This window comes from Lissotriton helveticus, chromosome 12 (genome assembly GCF_964261635.1).
Source record: "Lissotriton helveticus chromosome 12, aLisHel1.1, whole genome shotgun sequence".
NCBI lineage: Eukaryota > Metazoa > Chordata > Amphibia > Caudata > Salamandridae > Lissotriton > Lissotriton helveticus.
In genome coordinates this window covers 425,195,370-425,209,109 of record NC_136073.1, presented here as the reverse complement: position 1 = coordinate 425,209,109, position 13,740 = coordinate 425,195,370, and the positions used below count along the sequence as shown (strand labels likewise).

General features: G+C 46.6%; 1 protein-coding gene across 1 annotated transcript in view; it reads right to left on the bottom strand.

Moving 5' to 3' along the window:
• The window catches only part of RBL2 (RB transcriptional corepressor like 2), an 817,437-nt gene that overhangs the window by 216,978 nt on the left and 586,719 nt on the right, over positions 1 to 13,740 (bottom strand). The gene's annotated exons all lie outside the window — the stretch shown is intronic.

Genomic DNA, 13,740 nt, shown 5'->3' with positions numbered 1-13,740 from the left:
AAAGAATGTTTTTGTTTCAAGAGAAAGGGCAATACATTCAATGCACTGGGTGGATTATCAGTTGATGGGAAATATATTGAAACAGGGTTTACAAGAGACAATGACACTCAAAGAATGACTTTTCTACTATGATATCCATCTACAAAGCTCTCAATCAATTAAAATCAACCCAATTCTCCAGGATGGGGAAACCTTTTTTAAAAGAAAACAAACGTAAATAGTACCACTTTTGTAAGTTCATCCCATACCAATAACTAATAGTGAGTGCCTTCGGCTACAAATTTTTCAGATTTCTGTCCCCATGACCACACAGATGAAGTAGCTCAGGGCAATGACGAGAAAAGTGAGACAATGATTCCAGTTTTAATTGACCAGGTCTCAAAACCAAACCAATTATGCTCCATGCAAAGTCAGCAACATCCTTTTGCTCCAAAAGCCAATTTGGCTTTAAAAGCAAACTGTGCTTACCGAAGGTTAGATCACGCATGCTCTAATGTTTATCAGGCTTCATGACAGAGCGAAGAGTGAATAGCTCAAACTAACTAAAAGTGAACTAAGAAATCCATCTGGCTGGAACCCAAGAGGAAGCTTTGCGATCAAGAATGTTAACCAGCCTATTCACTTCTTTAAAAGCTTCCTCAAGACTCAGCAGGAGGAGGAAAGGGATTTCACACAATGTTAAACACCTGAGAAACGGTAGAGTTCGCTTATACCAATCTCAGTGTCACTGAAGTCAGGTTATGTTGGTGCATATCTGAATATTTCTTTTCTGGTCCATAAGCACTGTCTAAGTCTATCCACACAAGGAACATCAGGACCAAATGAATATTCCACGGTGGCGTCACAAATGGTTTGGGAGGAAATGTGTGTTAAATCTGTAATACGCTGCATCACAGCAGGTGATTTAAACAAGGACGGTAGGACAGGCAAACACAAACAGGCTAAAAGGTTGGAAAAAAACTTTAAAGGTGGCCACTGCAAGGACTTGCTGGGTCAAAAAACTTAAACCAAACAACAAAACATATGACATTTTGGTTTGTAAGGGATCTTTATTGTGGGCTCCAAACCGGGCCACAACTTTGCACCAGATCCCTATTTAAATATACTTTGTAGAGGGATGCTTGGCAGTTAGGATGACATCCACAATCTAAGGAGGCAGCCAATTGCAGCTGCTCAACCTTCGGAATGGAGTGCAGAAACCTGCTAAACTGCTGTGACAGAAAATACTCCCAAAGTGGTAGCCTGCTCAGAGAATAGATGCTCATGCCCTGACGGTCTGTGTACTACATTGTCCATGTTCCATCCAGAGTTATTGCGAAGACTTGTGCTCAGTTGTTACTAAACTGCTTCAAAACTCAGAGAGGGAGAGGTGGAAAGGAATACAAGACTCAGTCCTACGTTAATAAAAAGAAGTTTAAAAATAAATAAATAAAAAGACTCACTGTCCTAGCCGGAATGCACCACCTAAAAAAGCGTTCTTAGGAACTCCTACTTGCAGATGTAGTAAGCTGGCTCTTATGCGATATAGCAATAATCTGATATACTGTGTAAATAGTCCACGGGTTCCCTTATAAGTGGAGAGGGGTTTGCTCTAGCAATCCCAAAGTGCTCTATTAGGGGTAGTGTGGTCGAGCAGCCTTGGGCTTAACTGAGAGGAGTGCAAGATCTTTGCAAATACACACAATGATCAATAAAAGACACAAGACTCAAGAAGGAGATCCACCCCAATTTATAAAAATAGAGAGCATCTATATGTTAAGGCATCAGAGAAAAATCGTTCAGGTGAGTACGTTGTTAAATATGAATTCTTTTCAGTTGAAAAAGTGGACACAGTGCACTTTTCGAGTTCCACAATGTTATCCTATGGAAGGAAGAACAGGTTCTGAAAACAGGTATAGTACAGATACTTACAGGACCAATCTCCAGGAGTTAAGGTGAATGGTGGGCTAGGCCCAAGGTAGCACAAACAGATCACCACCAGAGGCATGAGGGCGGCCGGGTGCAGGGTGCAAAACAGCATCTGGAGCCCAATGTTATTCTATTGAGATCTGTCTCTGCTAAAAGAGGCTGCAGGTTCTGGCGCGGAGGCCAGTCAGGCTGAACCAGCAAGTGGACCCTTGCCTTGCAATGCTTGGGGTTGGGGCTGGGGGTGAGGGGGGTGGGGATTAGAGACAACATCTTTGGTTGTTTTCTCCAAGGTCCAGGAGCGAAGGGTGCAGGTATGTTCTTAGGTGTTGGGTTTTTCATTACAGGGGCAGTCGAGTTTAGGGGGGTACCATGCAGAGGCTGTAGACTACGTCGGGAAGTCCAGGGGGGATATTTTACTAGGGGACTTAACCAAGGCACTAATAACTATTTTGAACAATTTAGAAAAATAAAAAATTGGAAATACATTTTTACCTACGGAAAATTTGGGATTCCTTAGTGGAATCACTTATCAACCAAGTGGTACGGCAAACGTTGAGTCTCCTATCCCACTGCTGCACCACCAAAGTAGGAAGCTGGCTCTTTATGTCATATATCAATAACCTGATACACCATGTAATGAGTCCTTATAAGTGGACAGGGGCTTGCTCTAGCAATCCCAATGTTCCCTCAGGTTTATTGTGCGTTACAAATTTAAATTTAATTTCATTTCAAATTTCAGGTATTCATTTAGGGGAAGGGTGGGCGAGTAGCCTAAGGCTTAACTGAGAGGAGAGCAATATATCTGCAAATACACACAATGATCAATAAAAGATACACATGACACAAGAAGGAGATCCACCCCAATTTATAAAAATAGCAAGTATATTTAAGTTCACGCATCAGAGAAAAATCGTTCAAATAAGTATGTTGTTAAATATGAATTCTTTTCAGTTCATAAAGTAGGCACAGTGCAATTTCCGAGTTCTGCAATGTTATCCTATCGAAGAAAGAATAAGTTCTGCAAACAGGTAAAATATAGCGACTTACGGGACGAATCTACATGATTTAAGGTTAGTGGAGGGCAAGGTCAAAGGCAGCACCAACAATACACTACCGTGTCACGAAGGCATCCAGGTGCAGTGTGCACGACAGCTTTGGGAGCCCAATGTTATTATATGGTGATCAGTCTCTAGGTAAAGAGGCTGCAGGCTCTGGCTAGGAGTCCCTTTGGGCTGAACAAGCAAGTAGGCTCAGGCCTTGAGATGCTCGGGGGCGGGGTGGGAGGCAGGGGAGACACCTTTGGTTCTTTTCTTCGAGACCCTTTTCTTTGCACCACGTCACGCAGCCTGTGATAGCAGCCCTGCAGGTGCCTGGTGAGGGGTCCCCAGGGGTGACACAATTCATGCTGAAGCCCTTATGGGCCCTCTTTGGTACCTCAAGCCTTAGGTACCAGCGGTACCATTTACTAGGACTATCAGAGGGTGCTAAAGGTGTTGTCAATTGGGGGAAACAAGTGTACATTTTTGGGAAAGAGGTCTGGCACTGGGGATCTGGTTAGCAGGTATCCAGAGCACTTTCAGGTGAAATCACATCATGTACAAGACAAAAAGTAGGGGGTGACCATGTCAAAAAGAGTCACTTTTCTACAGCAGGTGCTATGATACTACACATTCTATAAAGAGGCGAAAAGATATAGCCAGGGCTCTCCCAACTGTCAATAGATGTCCTGCGTGACCTCAAGATGTCATAGCCGTTACATGGTCCACCACGAACCGCCAGCTTAGTGCATCAGCCCTGGCGATTCATGATCAGAGAATAGCCTGATCATCCAGCCAACTCCAGAGGCACAGCGTCATAGGGCCACACTTTACCCCGTCTGTTGCAGTCTGTTAGTGAACCTGCACCAGATTTCCCTTGCTAGATGGTAAGAAGGCCTTTAATGGCAGGCAAATGGCCTGCAGCTCCAAGAGATGTATGTGGAGATGGGTTTCTACCGCAGACCAAGGATTTATGATATCTCTCTTTCCCCCAGAAGGCCTCCCTAGCCTAGCAGATATATATCCAACACCACCAGCAGCAGCTCTGAATGGAGAAGAGAGAGAGGTGTCTGCCTTTTGTCAAGTTGCGGTCAAGCAGTAGCCACTGCAGGTCTTATGCAATCTCCTCTGAAACCTGGATGACGTCAAACAGGCTTCCTTGGTCTAGGCCCACTGAAACTTCAGATCCCACATATGACAACTAGTTAAGTGGACACGCAGATGTAAGAGGCCAGCAGGCCAAGAAGCCTCAGAATTGATCTCACGGAAATCGTGGCCTGATGAGGAAAACTTGGGATCATAGCCTGAAAGTCCTGCACTCATTGAAAGAAGCCAGACTGCACCATGTCCAGAAGCAATCCTATAAATGGAAATCTCTGTGAAGGAGTCAGGTGCTACTTTGGCTCATTGATAGAGAATCTCAACAATGTCAGGAGGTTCGCTGTCTGGGGGTAGTGTACGACTGACTGTGGGGAGCCCTTTTCTTCAACAACCAGTCAATGTAGGGGAAAACTGGTCTCCTCAAAGTCCGCAGATGGACGGCGATATCAGCCATCACTTTTGTGATAACCTGAGGGGCGCTGGTAAGGCCAAAAAGGATCACAGCAAACTGAAAATGATCCTGGCCTACCTTGAACTGCAGGTAACATCTGTGGTACTGCAGGATGGGCACATTAAAGTAGTGTCCTGCAGATCCAAGGCAACCATCCAGTCACCCGGATCCAAAGAAGACAGAAATTCTGTCAGTGTAAGCATTTTTATTTGTCCTTCTGCAGGACGGCATTAGGAGGGAGAAGATCTAAAACAGAACAAAGGCCTCTGTCCTTCTTCTGCACAAGGAAAAAGCAGGAATAACAACCTGCCCGCCATCCAAGGCTCCTGCATATGTAAAGACAAGGGTCACCCTACTCACACGGAACCAGGGTATCTATCATATAACAAGGAAAAATGGTTCCTGTCGTCAATCTGTATAGTACATGATAATGATTAAGCTCAATGGCAATGTTCATTGGTCAAAGTCTGTCAAAGAGAGAATCAGAACTACACAGCTTCAGGTTGAAAAACAATTATTGTTTATATAGACGTAAAAGTTCATCACAAGAAGTGTGAAGTGTCCCAAGTGAAATGCGAACCTACTATTTACAAGAGTGACAGTTTGTGACATTTTTTAGGTTTCAAATTCATACAAAAAAACGACCATGCATGAGTATACAATTTTCATTCAATGTCTACTACCACATTAGTAGGGCTAGGGAATGGTTTGTTTTTTAAAAGTGTGTAGAATATAACACAAAACTCAACCTCTGGCACTTGAGGGACCGGAATTGATGAAGAAGGAACTGCCATAGGTTGGGGTCAGAGTGGAACCCAAGGTGGTTTCATAAGGCACAGACGGTGGCATGGGTGGCCTTGATTGGGCCCATCTGGATGGACCAGACTGTCGAGGCAGTAGTCCTTCGTGAATGTGTGCACTGCTGCCCACCTGAGAAATCTCCTGAACAGGCACTCTACGTGGCAAGTCAGTGGTAGCAGCTTTGGCTCTGGTGAAAAGAACCAGTCAGCCTTCCGGAGGCTGCTTCCTGGCCAATAGGGAGCAGATCATTATGCAGAGTACCAGACATCAAGAGGTTGTCTGCTATTGAAAGGCCTTCCCTTTCTTCGCACCAGTAAGATCTTCCAAGATGTTCTTTGGTGTGATAAAATGAGTGCTCTCTTGGGGTCCAAATGAAGGAGAGACTCTTCCTCTTTTGGGGGATGAGGGAGGGCAAAAGAAGGATAGAGAAGTGACAGCATGTTCTTCGTGAAATGGTGTTACCATTTTTGGTAGAAAAGAACTATGGGGTCTCAGTGTGAGCTTATCCAGAAAGAATGTGGTACAGCATGGTTGTATTAATCAAGATTGGGGGAGACAGAGGTCAGGAAACAGAGGAGTCTGCCTGCTATGCGTACTGTAACAAACAAAGAGTCCGGCTGTGGTGTTTGGACTATCTTTCTACTCTTTTTTTGCCCAAGGGAAAACAGTACTTTTTTAAAAATAACCCTTACTCACATTGCACAGCCTTCTTTGAGGGTGGGCAAGAAATTCTTCAACTCCAAGGCAATCGCCTTCAACTTCAACAAATTTGTGTTGAGTTGAGCTGCAGCCAGTGGATCTCCACCTCTCTCAGATGGCGTCCCCAACCCAGAAGTGATGCATCCATCAACCGTGTCAAATCTGAGTGGAATAAGAAGAAGGGTTTTCCATTGACCAAAATGTGGCCCAGCAGAAACCACGGAGGGTCTTCTGCTGTCTCCTCTGAAATCTGGATACAATCCTACAGATTCCCCTGTGCTGTGCCTACTGGGACTTTAGGTCCCACAGTAGAGCTTGCAGAATACCATCATGCATGTTTCACTAGCAAGATGCAAGAAGCAAGCAATCCCGTAGTCTCAAAGGTATCTGCAATGAGATCCAGAACAGAGGCTGAAACATTGGTACCATAGACTAAATCAGTGATTCTTAACCTTTTGACTTCTGTAGACCCCCATTTAATCAATACTGGGGTCAGGGACCCTCCAATGAAAATAACTATTGGGAGTCCAGGGACCCCCACTTAGTCATTACTGGAAGCTGGAGACCCTGGCCTAAGCAATTTGATGATTTAAACCACAAAACAATATACAAATGAAGAAATAATTATTTAATTCACACAAATATTTCTAAAAATTCACAATTCTGATGGGAAGGTTGCAGCTTTTTAAAATTCAATGAAAACAAAAAATCATCCATTGGTTTGATGCACTTGCACTGTCTCACGAATCAGTCGGGGCTTTCTGACTCATTACGGAGCCGTGGTGATTTTTCAACCCAGTCCGGACATCCAGGTGTACTTGTGGCACCCACTAGTTTCATTCATTGGAATGTTGCGGTTTTTTAAGAGCTTACAGGCCCTCATCTTGCAAATACAGCCTGAGTGCACACACTGTCAGCTAATGGTGCTGCCTTCCCCTCACCCACCTTCCCTTGAGTCCTGATGAAGACCCCCAATAAGGGTGAAGCTACCTTTATGACTACAGGGGTTGAAACGTTGACATATTGGCATTTGTATCAAACATACGCGACAGAGACATGTTGATCTGTGCCTATAATGTTATGTTTTGTTTACTTTACTGGTTCGCCAAGTAAAAGGCCGGATTGGATCTAAAAAACTTGAATGTATCTGAACCACATTACATTTCCGTTTCTTTACACCGTCACTCATTTCTTTCCTTGATCACTCACCAACCCACCCCCCTCCCTTCTTTCTTTCTGAGCACTAATGTGTATCAATGTTGTTTTATCGCATACTCTTATGTTTGGAATAATTTTGATTCTGTGATTCAAATTAAATTATGAGAAATCATTTGTTTTTGCAGCGACGTTTGAATTGTTTAATGCATTCGAATTCGGTTCTACATAGGTGAATTAAAAATCAATTTTCCACTGTGACCATTTGTTTATGTACCATTGTTTACTCGGGTCCAGTGGTCTTACGGGTCACCCCATTTATAATACCAATCACGAATCAGTCAGAGCATACCAATTTAATTTTTAAATTCACATTTCAGAGTTCTTCACATTCATGGAAAACTTTACACTTTTCAATGTCATATGTTGCTTCCTTATAGCAACCAAACTCTCCAACTGGATCACAATGACCACCAAAGAAACCACTGCAATAATGGCATCCACCCACTCAGGTGCCCCCACCAGCTTTTCAACCTTGGCAGCATCACAATAAGCTCAGTACTACAGTCCATCATCAACAGATCCATCACCACAGCCACATTCCTGAATGCCTGGAAGCACACAAATATCACCTCTCTCCTCAAGAAACCATCCACAGACCTGGAGTACTCAGCAACTATCGACCCCTCTCTCTGCTTCCCTTCCCTGGAAAAAGTTTGGGAAAAGCAATCAACAGCCAGCTTCCCTTTTACATCGAACAACACAAACTTGTAAAAAAAATCACAATCAGGAATTTGCAGCAACCATAGCACTGTGATGGCCCTCATCGCCACAACGGATAAAATTTGCACCATCATTGACTGAGGACACTCCGCAGCCCTAATGCTGCTCGACCGCTCCGCTGTTTTCAACATGGTTTTCCACCATGTCTACTTCTAAAGGTTCTTAGTTATGTCTCTGCAAGAGAACCCCTCAAACAGCTGCACTTGCTCCCAATTGAGGCACGGATTACGTTTAAATTTCTCTGTATTGCTCCTAGGGCCATAAATAACAAGGACCCAGTAAAGCTAAGAGAGTTGATAACCACTTATGCTCCAACTAGACACCTGAGATCCTCACATCTTCATTTCCTCAGAACAAGGGTAAAAAGGATGAGAGGGGCGTAAGATCATTCGCACACGTAGTATCGAAGTTGTGTATCAATCTTCGACCCAGTTTCGGGGCCCTGGAAAATGCACTTTCCTTCAGGAAGAAACTCAAGACATGGCTGTTAATCTTTTAATGTACCAGAGGCCCTACTCGCAGCACAGTACTCACCAGCAGGGGGAAGCCTTTGGGTAGCCATGGGCTTTACAAAACATAAACACCACACACTCATTACCAGACTCCAAGGAGAAGGAATCCAAGGACCAGCACTCTAATAGATGCATTACTTCCTGTCCAGAAGAACGCAACATGTCAGGCTGCTGCCTTCCACCCTCAAAGACGTCATCTGCAGAGTCCCACAAGAATTGCGAAGATCACCCGCTCCCACAACCTCAGCATCATCTCGTATTCTGATGATACACAACTCACCCTTCCCTCTCAGGAGATCCCATCAACACCAAAAATTACTTAAAATGGCACGATGTAAGTCACCACCTGGATGCTCACCAACTGCCTGAAATTCAATGCAGAGAAAACAAAAGTTCTGATATTCGGACGCAACAACTCCCCCTGGGGAACCACCTGGTTGCCCACCAAATTGGGACATACCGCGACTCCCACCAACCAGACTAGAAACCTGGGCATCATCCAGGACACCGAATTCCCCATGAGGCCCCTAAATCAATGCTGTCACATCTGCCTGCTTCAACATCTTCACATTGCTCCACCTGGACACCAGAAAGACGGTCACCCAGGCTTTGATCACTAGCAGTTTAGACTATGAGAACACTCTCTACTATTGAGTACCCGGCCACATCACACACAAGCATTTAACCATCCAAAACAGTGCTGCAAGACTGGTTCTCAAGCCACCTCCCCGCACCCACCACACGCTCCACCACCAGGAACACCACTGTCCAGAAACACTGCCATTTTAAGATACCCCGTCTAGCCTACAAAGAACTGCATCAGAATGGACCTGCCTATCCCAACTGCCGTCTGCACTTCCACCAGTCAACCCGCAATCTCCGATCTGCTGCGCTGTCACTTGCACACATTACACGCATTTGCAAAAGCGGGGCAGGAGGCCGCTCATTCACCTATGTAGCAGCAAAGACCTGGAACAAGATCCCTCGGGACATCAGAACAGCCAACACGCTAACAACATTACTCAAGAAACTGAAGACCTGGCTCTTCGACTGATGCTCCAGACCTTCCGCACCTACCCAGCACCTAGCCGCTTAACCGCTGCGGTTTAATTGAGTGGGCAGGGCCACGTCGGCCAAAGGAGATGCGCAGCACAACGGAGGTAGTGCCTGTGACGGCCGTTGGCCGTCGGGTGCATCGAAAGGGCTAGAGACCCTCATGGGTGATTAGTCTACGCTCTACAAATCCTTCTACATTACAATTATTTATATACACTTTATTAAACTGTAAATGATATTTAATTTTCTAAGCAATCGCGGACCCCCGGAATAGGCTTTGTGGACTCCCTGGGGTCCCCCAGACCACAGGTTCTGAGTAGGCTTTGCAGACCCCCAAGGGCCCCACTGACCACAGGTTAGAACCACTAGCCTAAATAATCTGAACTCTGTGCGCCAGAAGAAAGGCAAAGAATTATACCATATCCACAATAGTTCAGACAGATAAACTAAAGTATCAGGTGTGATTTTCGCACGTTGCTAATTAACCCAAACGATGTTAGGAGGTTTGCGTTCATCTGGATTGGTTGACCACTATGCGAGCCCACCTTCAAAAGTCAATCACTGAGGTAGAGGAAGACTGGAATCTCCATTGTCTGGATTGGCTGACATATGGCAAGTCTGGCTTCAACAGTGAGTTGTTGAGGTAGAGGAAGAATGGAACCCCCATCCTCCAAAGGTGTGCTGCAATCACTACCATGCCTTTTGTAAACACCTGAGGGGCACTAGTGAGGCGAAAAGGAATTACTGGCCCACTTTGAATCACTGACAGTGCATGTGGGCCTGCAATAGATATGAAAACAAGTACCCTGCAGATCCAAAGCCATTGTCGGAAAGTGACTCCTTTTGACATGGTCACATACACTTTTTGCCCTAATACTATAGCTTTTCGACTGAAAGTACACTGGGTCGCTACTAACCAGGCCCTGTGCTCTTTTCTTTAAAACAAGGTAAATTGTCTAATGGTACCACAATTGGCAAGGCCTTTAATGCCCATGTGAGTCCATAGTATGGGTAATAAAGAGGGTCCCTATGGGCTGAAGCATGTATTGTGCCACCCAAAGGGACTCGCACAAAAAGTGCATGTAGCATGCTGTTGCAGGATGCGTGAAATGGTGTACACCATTTGGAAAACACAACATATCAGGGCCAGAGCCTTCAAAGTCTCTACCACCTTTGATATGTGACGTCGGCTCCCCCCAGACCTCGAAGATGCCATCCCTTGCCCTGAGGCCGATTTGGTACCAGGACAGGCAGAAAAATTAGCTAGTTAGACGGCGTGTTTACTCTTGGGCTAGTCACACTCCTAAGGTGGGCTAACTGAAGTAGACACCGAAAGAAGGGTTCCACCATTTAGTTTTAAAGTGGAACTAGGACCTCTCTCTCGGACAGGCTTATACCCACTGTCCACAGGAGTGGTCATTAAGGGGGTGTAGACATCCCAAGGTAGGTAGCCCATTGGCTACCACCTTATGCTCCACTTAACGCCCCTAAATCCAGTATTTAGGTGGCCCGTGACAGCAAGAACTCTGATCCAGCTACATGGAACCGAGGAAGGACAAAGAAGGACAAACAGAGCAAGAAAAGAAGACCTGCACCAAACTCTGCCAGGCTGGTTGCCCCTCGACAATCATGAAGATTGACTAGTCCATAAGCTGCACATCTTCCCCAAACCCTTCGAGGATAGTCCAGCATCTCAACAACCAGAAAAGATCTCCCTTGGGGTGGTGGAGCCACTCCCCTGCATCTGCGGACACCAACTGCACCGGCCCAGTACACCGTTTTGCTAAACCCTGGGGCCATCGAGGGAAGAACTCATCATGAGGAGGTCACCAAGAGTCCAGGAGGTCAGCCCTGTTGCTTCACCAGAGACACTGAGCATTCCCTGAGCCTCACTGCACCCATACATGGGCTACCAGAGCCCTTGCAACTACCAAGGCTTGCTGCTTTTCCAGTCCGGGCAACACCGCGCCAACACTGACCTGCCGACGAGGGACATCAGGATCTCTAAGTCCATCACCAGAAGTTGCCCTGCTGTCTTGTTTTCTTCCCCTCTACAGGTCTCTCCAACACAAACAGAGAGCCCCTAACAGGGGCGACCAGCTGGACAAAAACACCTCTGCACCTGAGCCCCCCAGTCCGGGTCCACGTAAACCAACGGTGTTCCTGTGCTCCAGAGACACTCAAGAGCCAAGCTCCCCTTTGGATTCTACTGCGCTTATCCCCAAGTCCCCACTTGCAGCGCTTCTTTCCACAGCTACTCCTCCATAAACCTTAACGGTTAACGTTCCAGGCTACAATCATGACCAGCACCTCTGCACCCAGACACACCAGGGCAGGTAAATTTGAACTGTTGGTGGCTCTTTGGACTTTGGCCCCTAAACACCTTAAGTCCAGGAGAGTAAGCTTGACAATTCTTTGTAAGTGTAGCTATGCAGTGAATGTTTCTGCCCTAGGATAACATTACCACTTTCGAGGCTCATGCCTCAAATCTAACAGCTGCGAATTTCTACTGTTTTTCCTATAAAAATCTATAAAGTACTTACCTGATTCCGATCTTGCTGTCTAAAATTACATACAAATCTATGTTATTTGGTTCTAAATTGGTTTCTTATTTCTTCTTGAGTGTATCTCATTTATTGACTCTGAGTGTACAACAAATGCTTAACACTATCCTCTGATAAGCCTAAACTGCTCGTCCACACTACCACAAATAGAGCAAATGGGATTAATTTAGGCCCTGTAAACCAGTAAGGGTCGCCTGGACTTTCTGCATCGTGTACCTAATTTTGGTACTCTACATAGAAAGACAGCTTCCTACAGCCACTATCTAGTTGCCATGTAAATTTTGCTGCATCATAGCCATGTTGGATGGGTTAGATTAGGAATACCAGGGGGTCATATGGAACTGCTAGTAATACTTGGGCCACTGTGCCCAATAGGGAATGGGAATAAAGGTCTAGAATACAAATAGTGTTTACTGATTGCACAGTAAGGCAGGCAGAGGAAAAATGTGCTTGCCAAATGTCTCTGTTCATTCAAGATTCATGAATTGGTGCAGTGGTAGGAAAGGTATTGGGATTTACCTTACTGGTGGATGCCTGCTCCACCAAGTTCTCTAGCGCAAGATGTTGTGCAGGAAAGTTAGGGTCACCTGGCGCTGGATGATGGTACAGAGTGACCTACATATACACTGGTGCTACCGAAAATGGCTTCACCCGAGAGCCCAGGAGAGCGTACGTGAGAGTCTCATTAAATGGTAAGAGTGTAGGATACCATTAGGCCTCAGCACTCTGCACCCGGCCACCCTAGTGCCGCTGAGGGTGCTTTAAGAGTGAAACCTGGGGGTGAGGCAGAGCTGCCGATGGAGTAGGATGCACCTTGCGGTGTCTCCGTCCTCCACCGGTGGATTCGGAACCTGGGAATTAAGGGCAGACACAACGCCCTGCTGCAGTACACATCAGCCCTATCCTTTGGGAGACTTGATCCTCCAGAGCACATAGGACGACAGAGAGCCCAGTGACTAACTAAGGTAGCGCCCGCCATCTTTAGACCAGGCCTGCTGGAGAGAGCGCACCTCCCGGATGCAGAGAGTTGGCCGGCTGCCCATTGGGGGCTGCTTTACAGGTCTCAGTGGGAGTAGTCCGAGAACGGCCCTGCTGCTGTCTGCCTGGCCCGGCTTTGGGGGAAGCTCGGCCACCAGAACGAACAGACAATATCTTGCAGACCCTTAGGCCTAGATGGACTTCACCTGCAGCCTCCCTGTTGGCCCGCGGCGGGCTACCCTTGCACTGTGGCGGGATCGACTGAGGCCCACATGCCACGACTGGGATCACTGAAGACGCTGCTTGCACTTACCCGCCCACACCCTCCTTTGGGGCCTACTCGCACCAGCCGAGACAGGCATGGCGCGGGGATTGGGGGGACCCGTCCCATTGACTGGACTGAGCCAGGTAGGGGGGGATGCGTTGTTGAAGGGGTGGGGTGGGGAAGCGATCGTCCGTGTAGTAGGGGGTGGGCGGATTCCCCACTTCCTCTGCCCTGGGCACCCCCCCCCCGGCTGTCTGTAAACGGTGGGCTGGGACTTGGCAGGGGAAGATACGTACCCCGGCCCGTAATTGCTCGCCTGCATCGGCTAGTAGACTGTGTGACCTGGTAGAAGCTTCCTGCTGAGCCGATCTGCAGCCATAGCCCGAACTGGGTGAAAACATCTGTGGGCCTGCTCCCTTGCGAGGGGTGG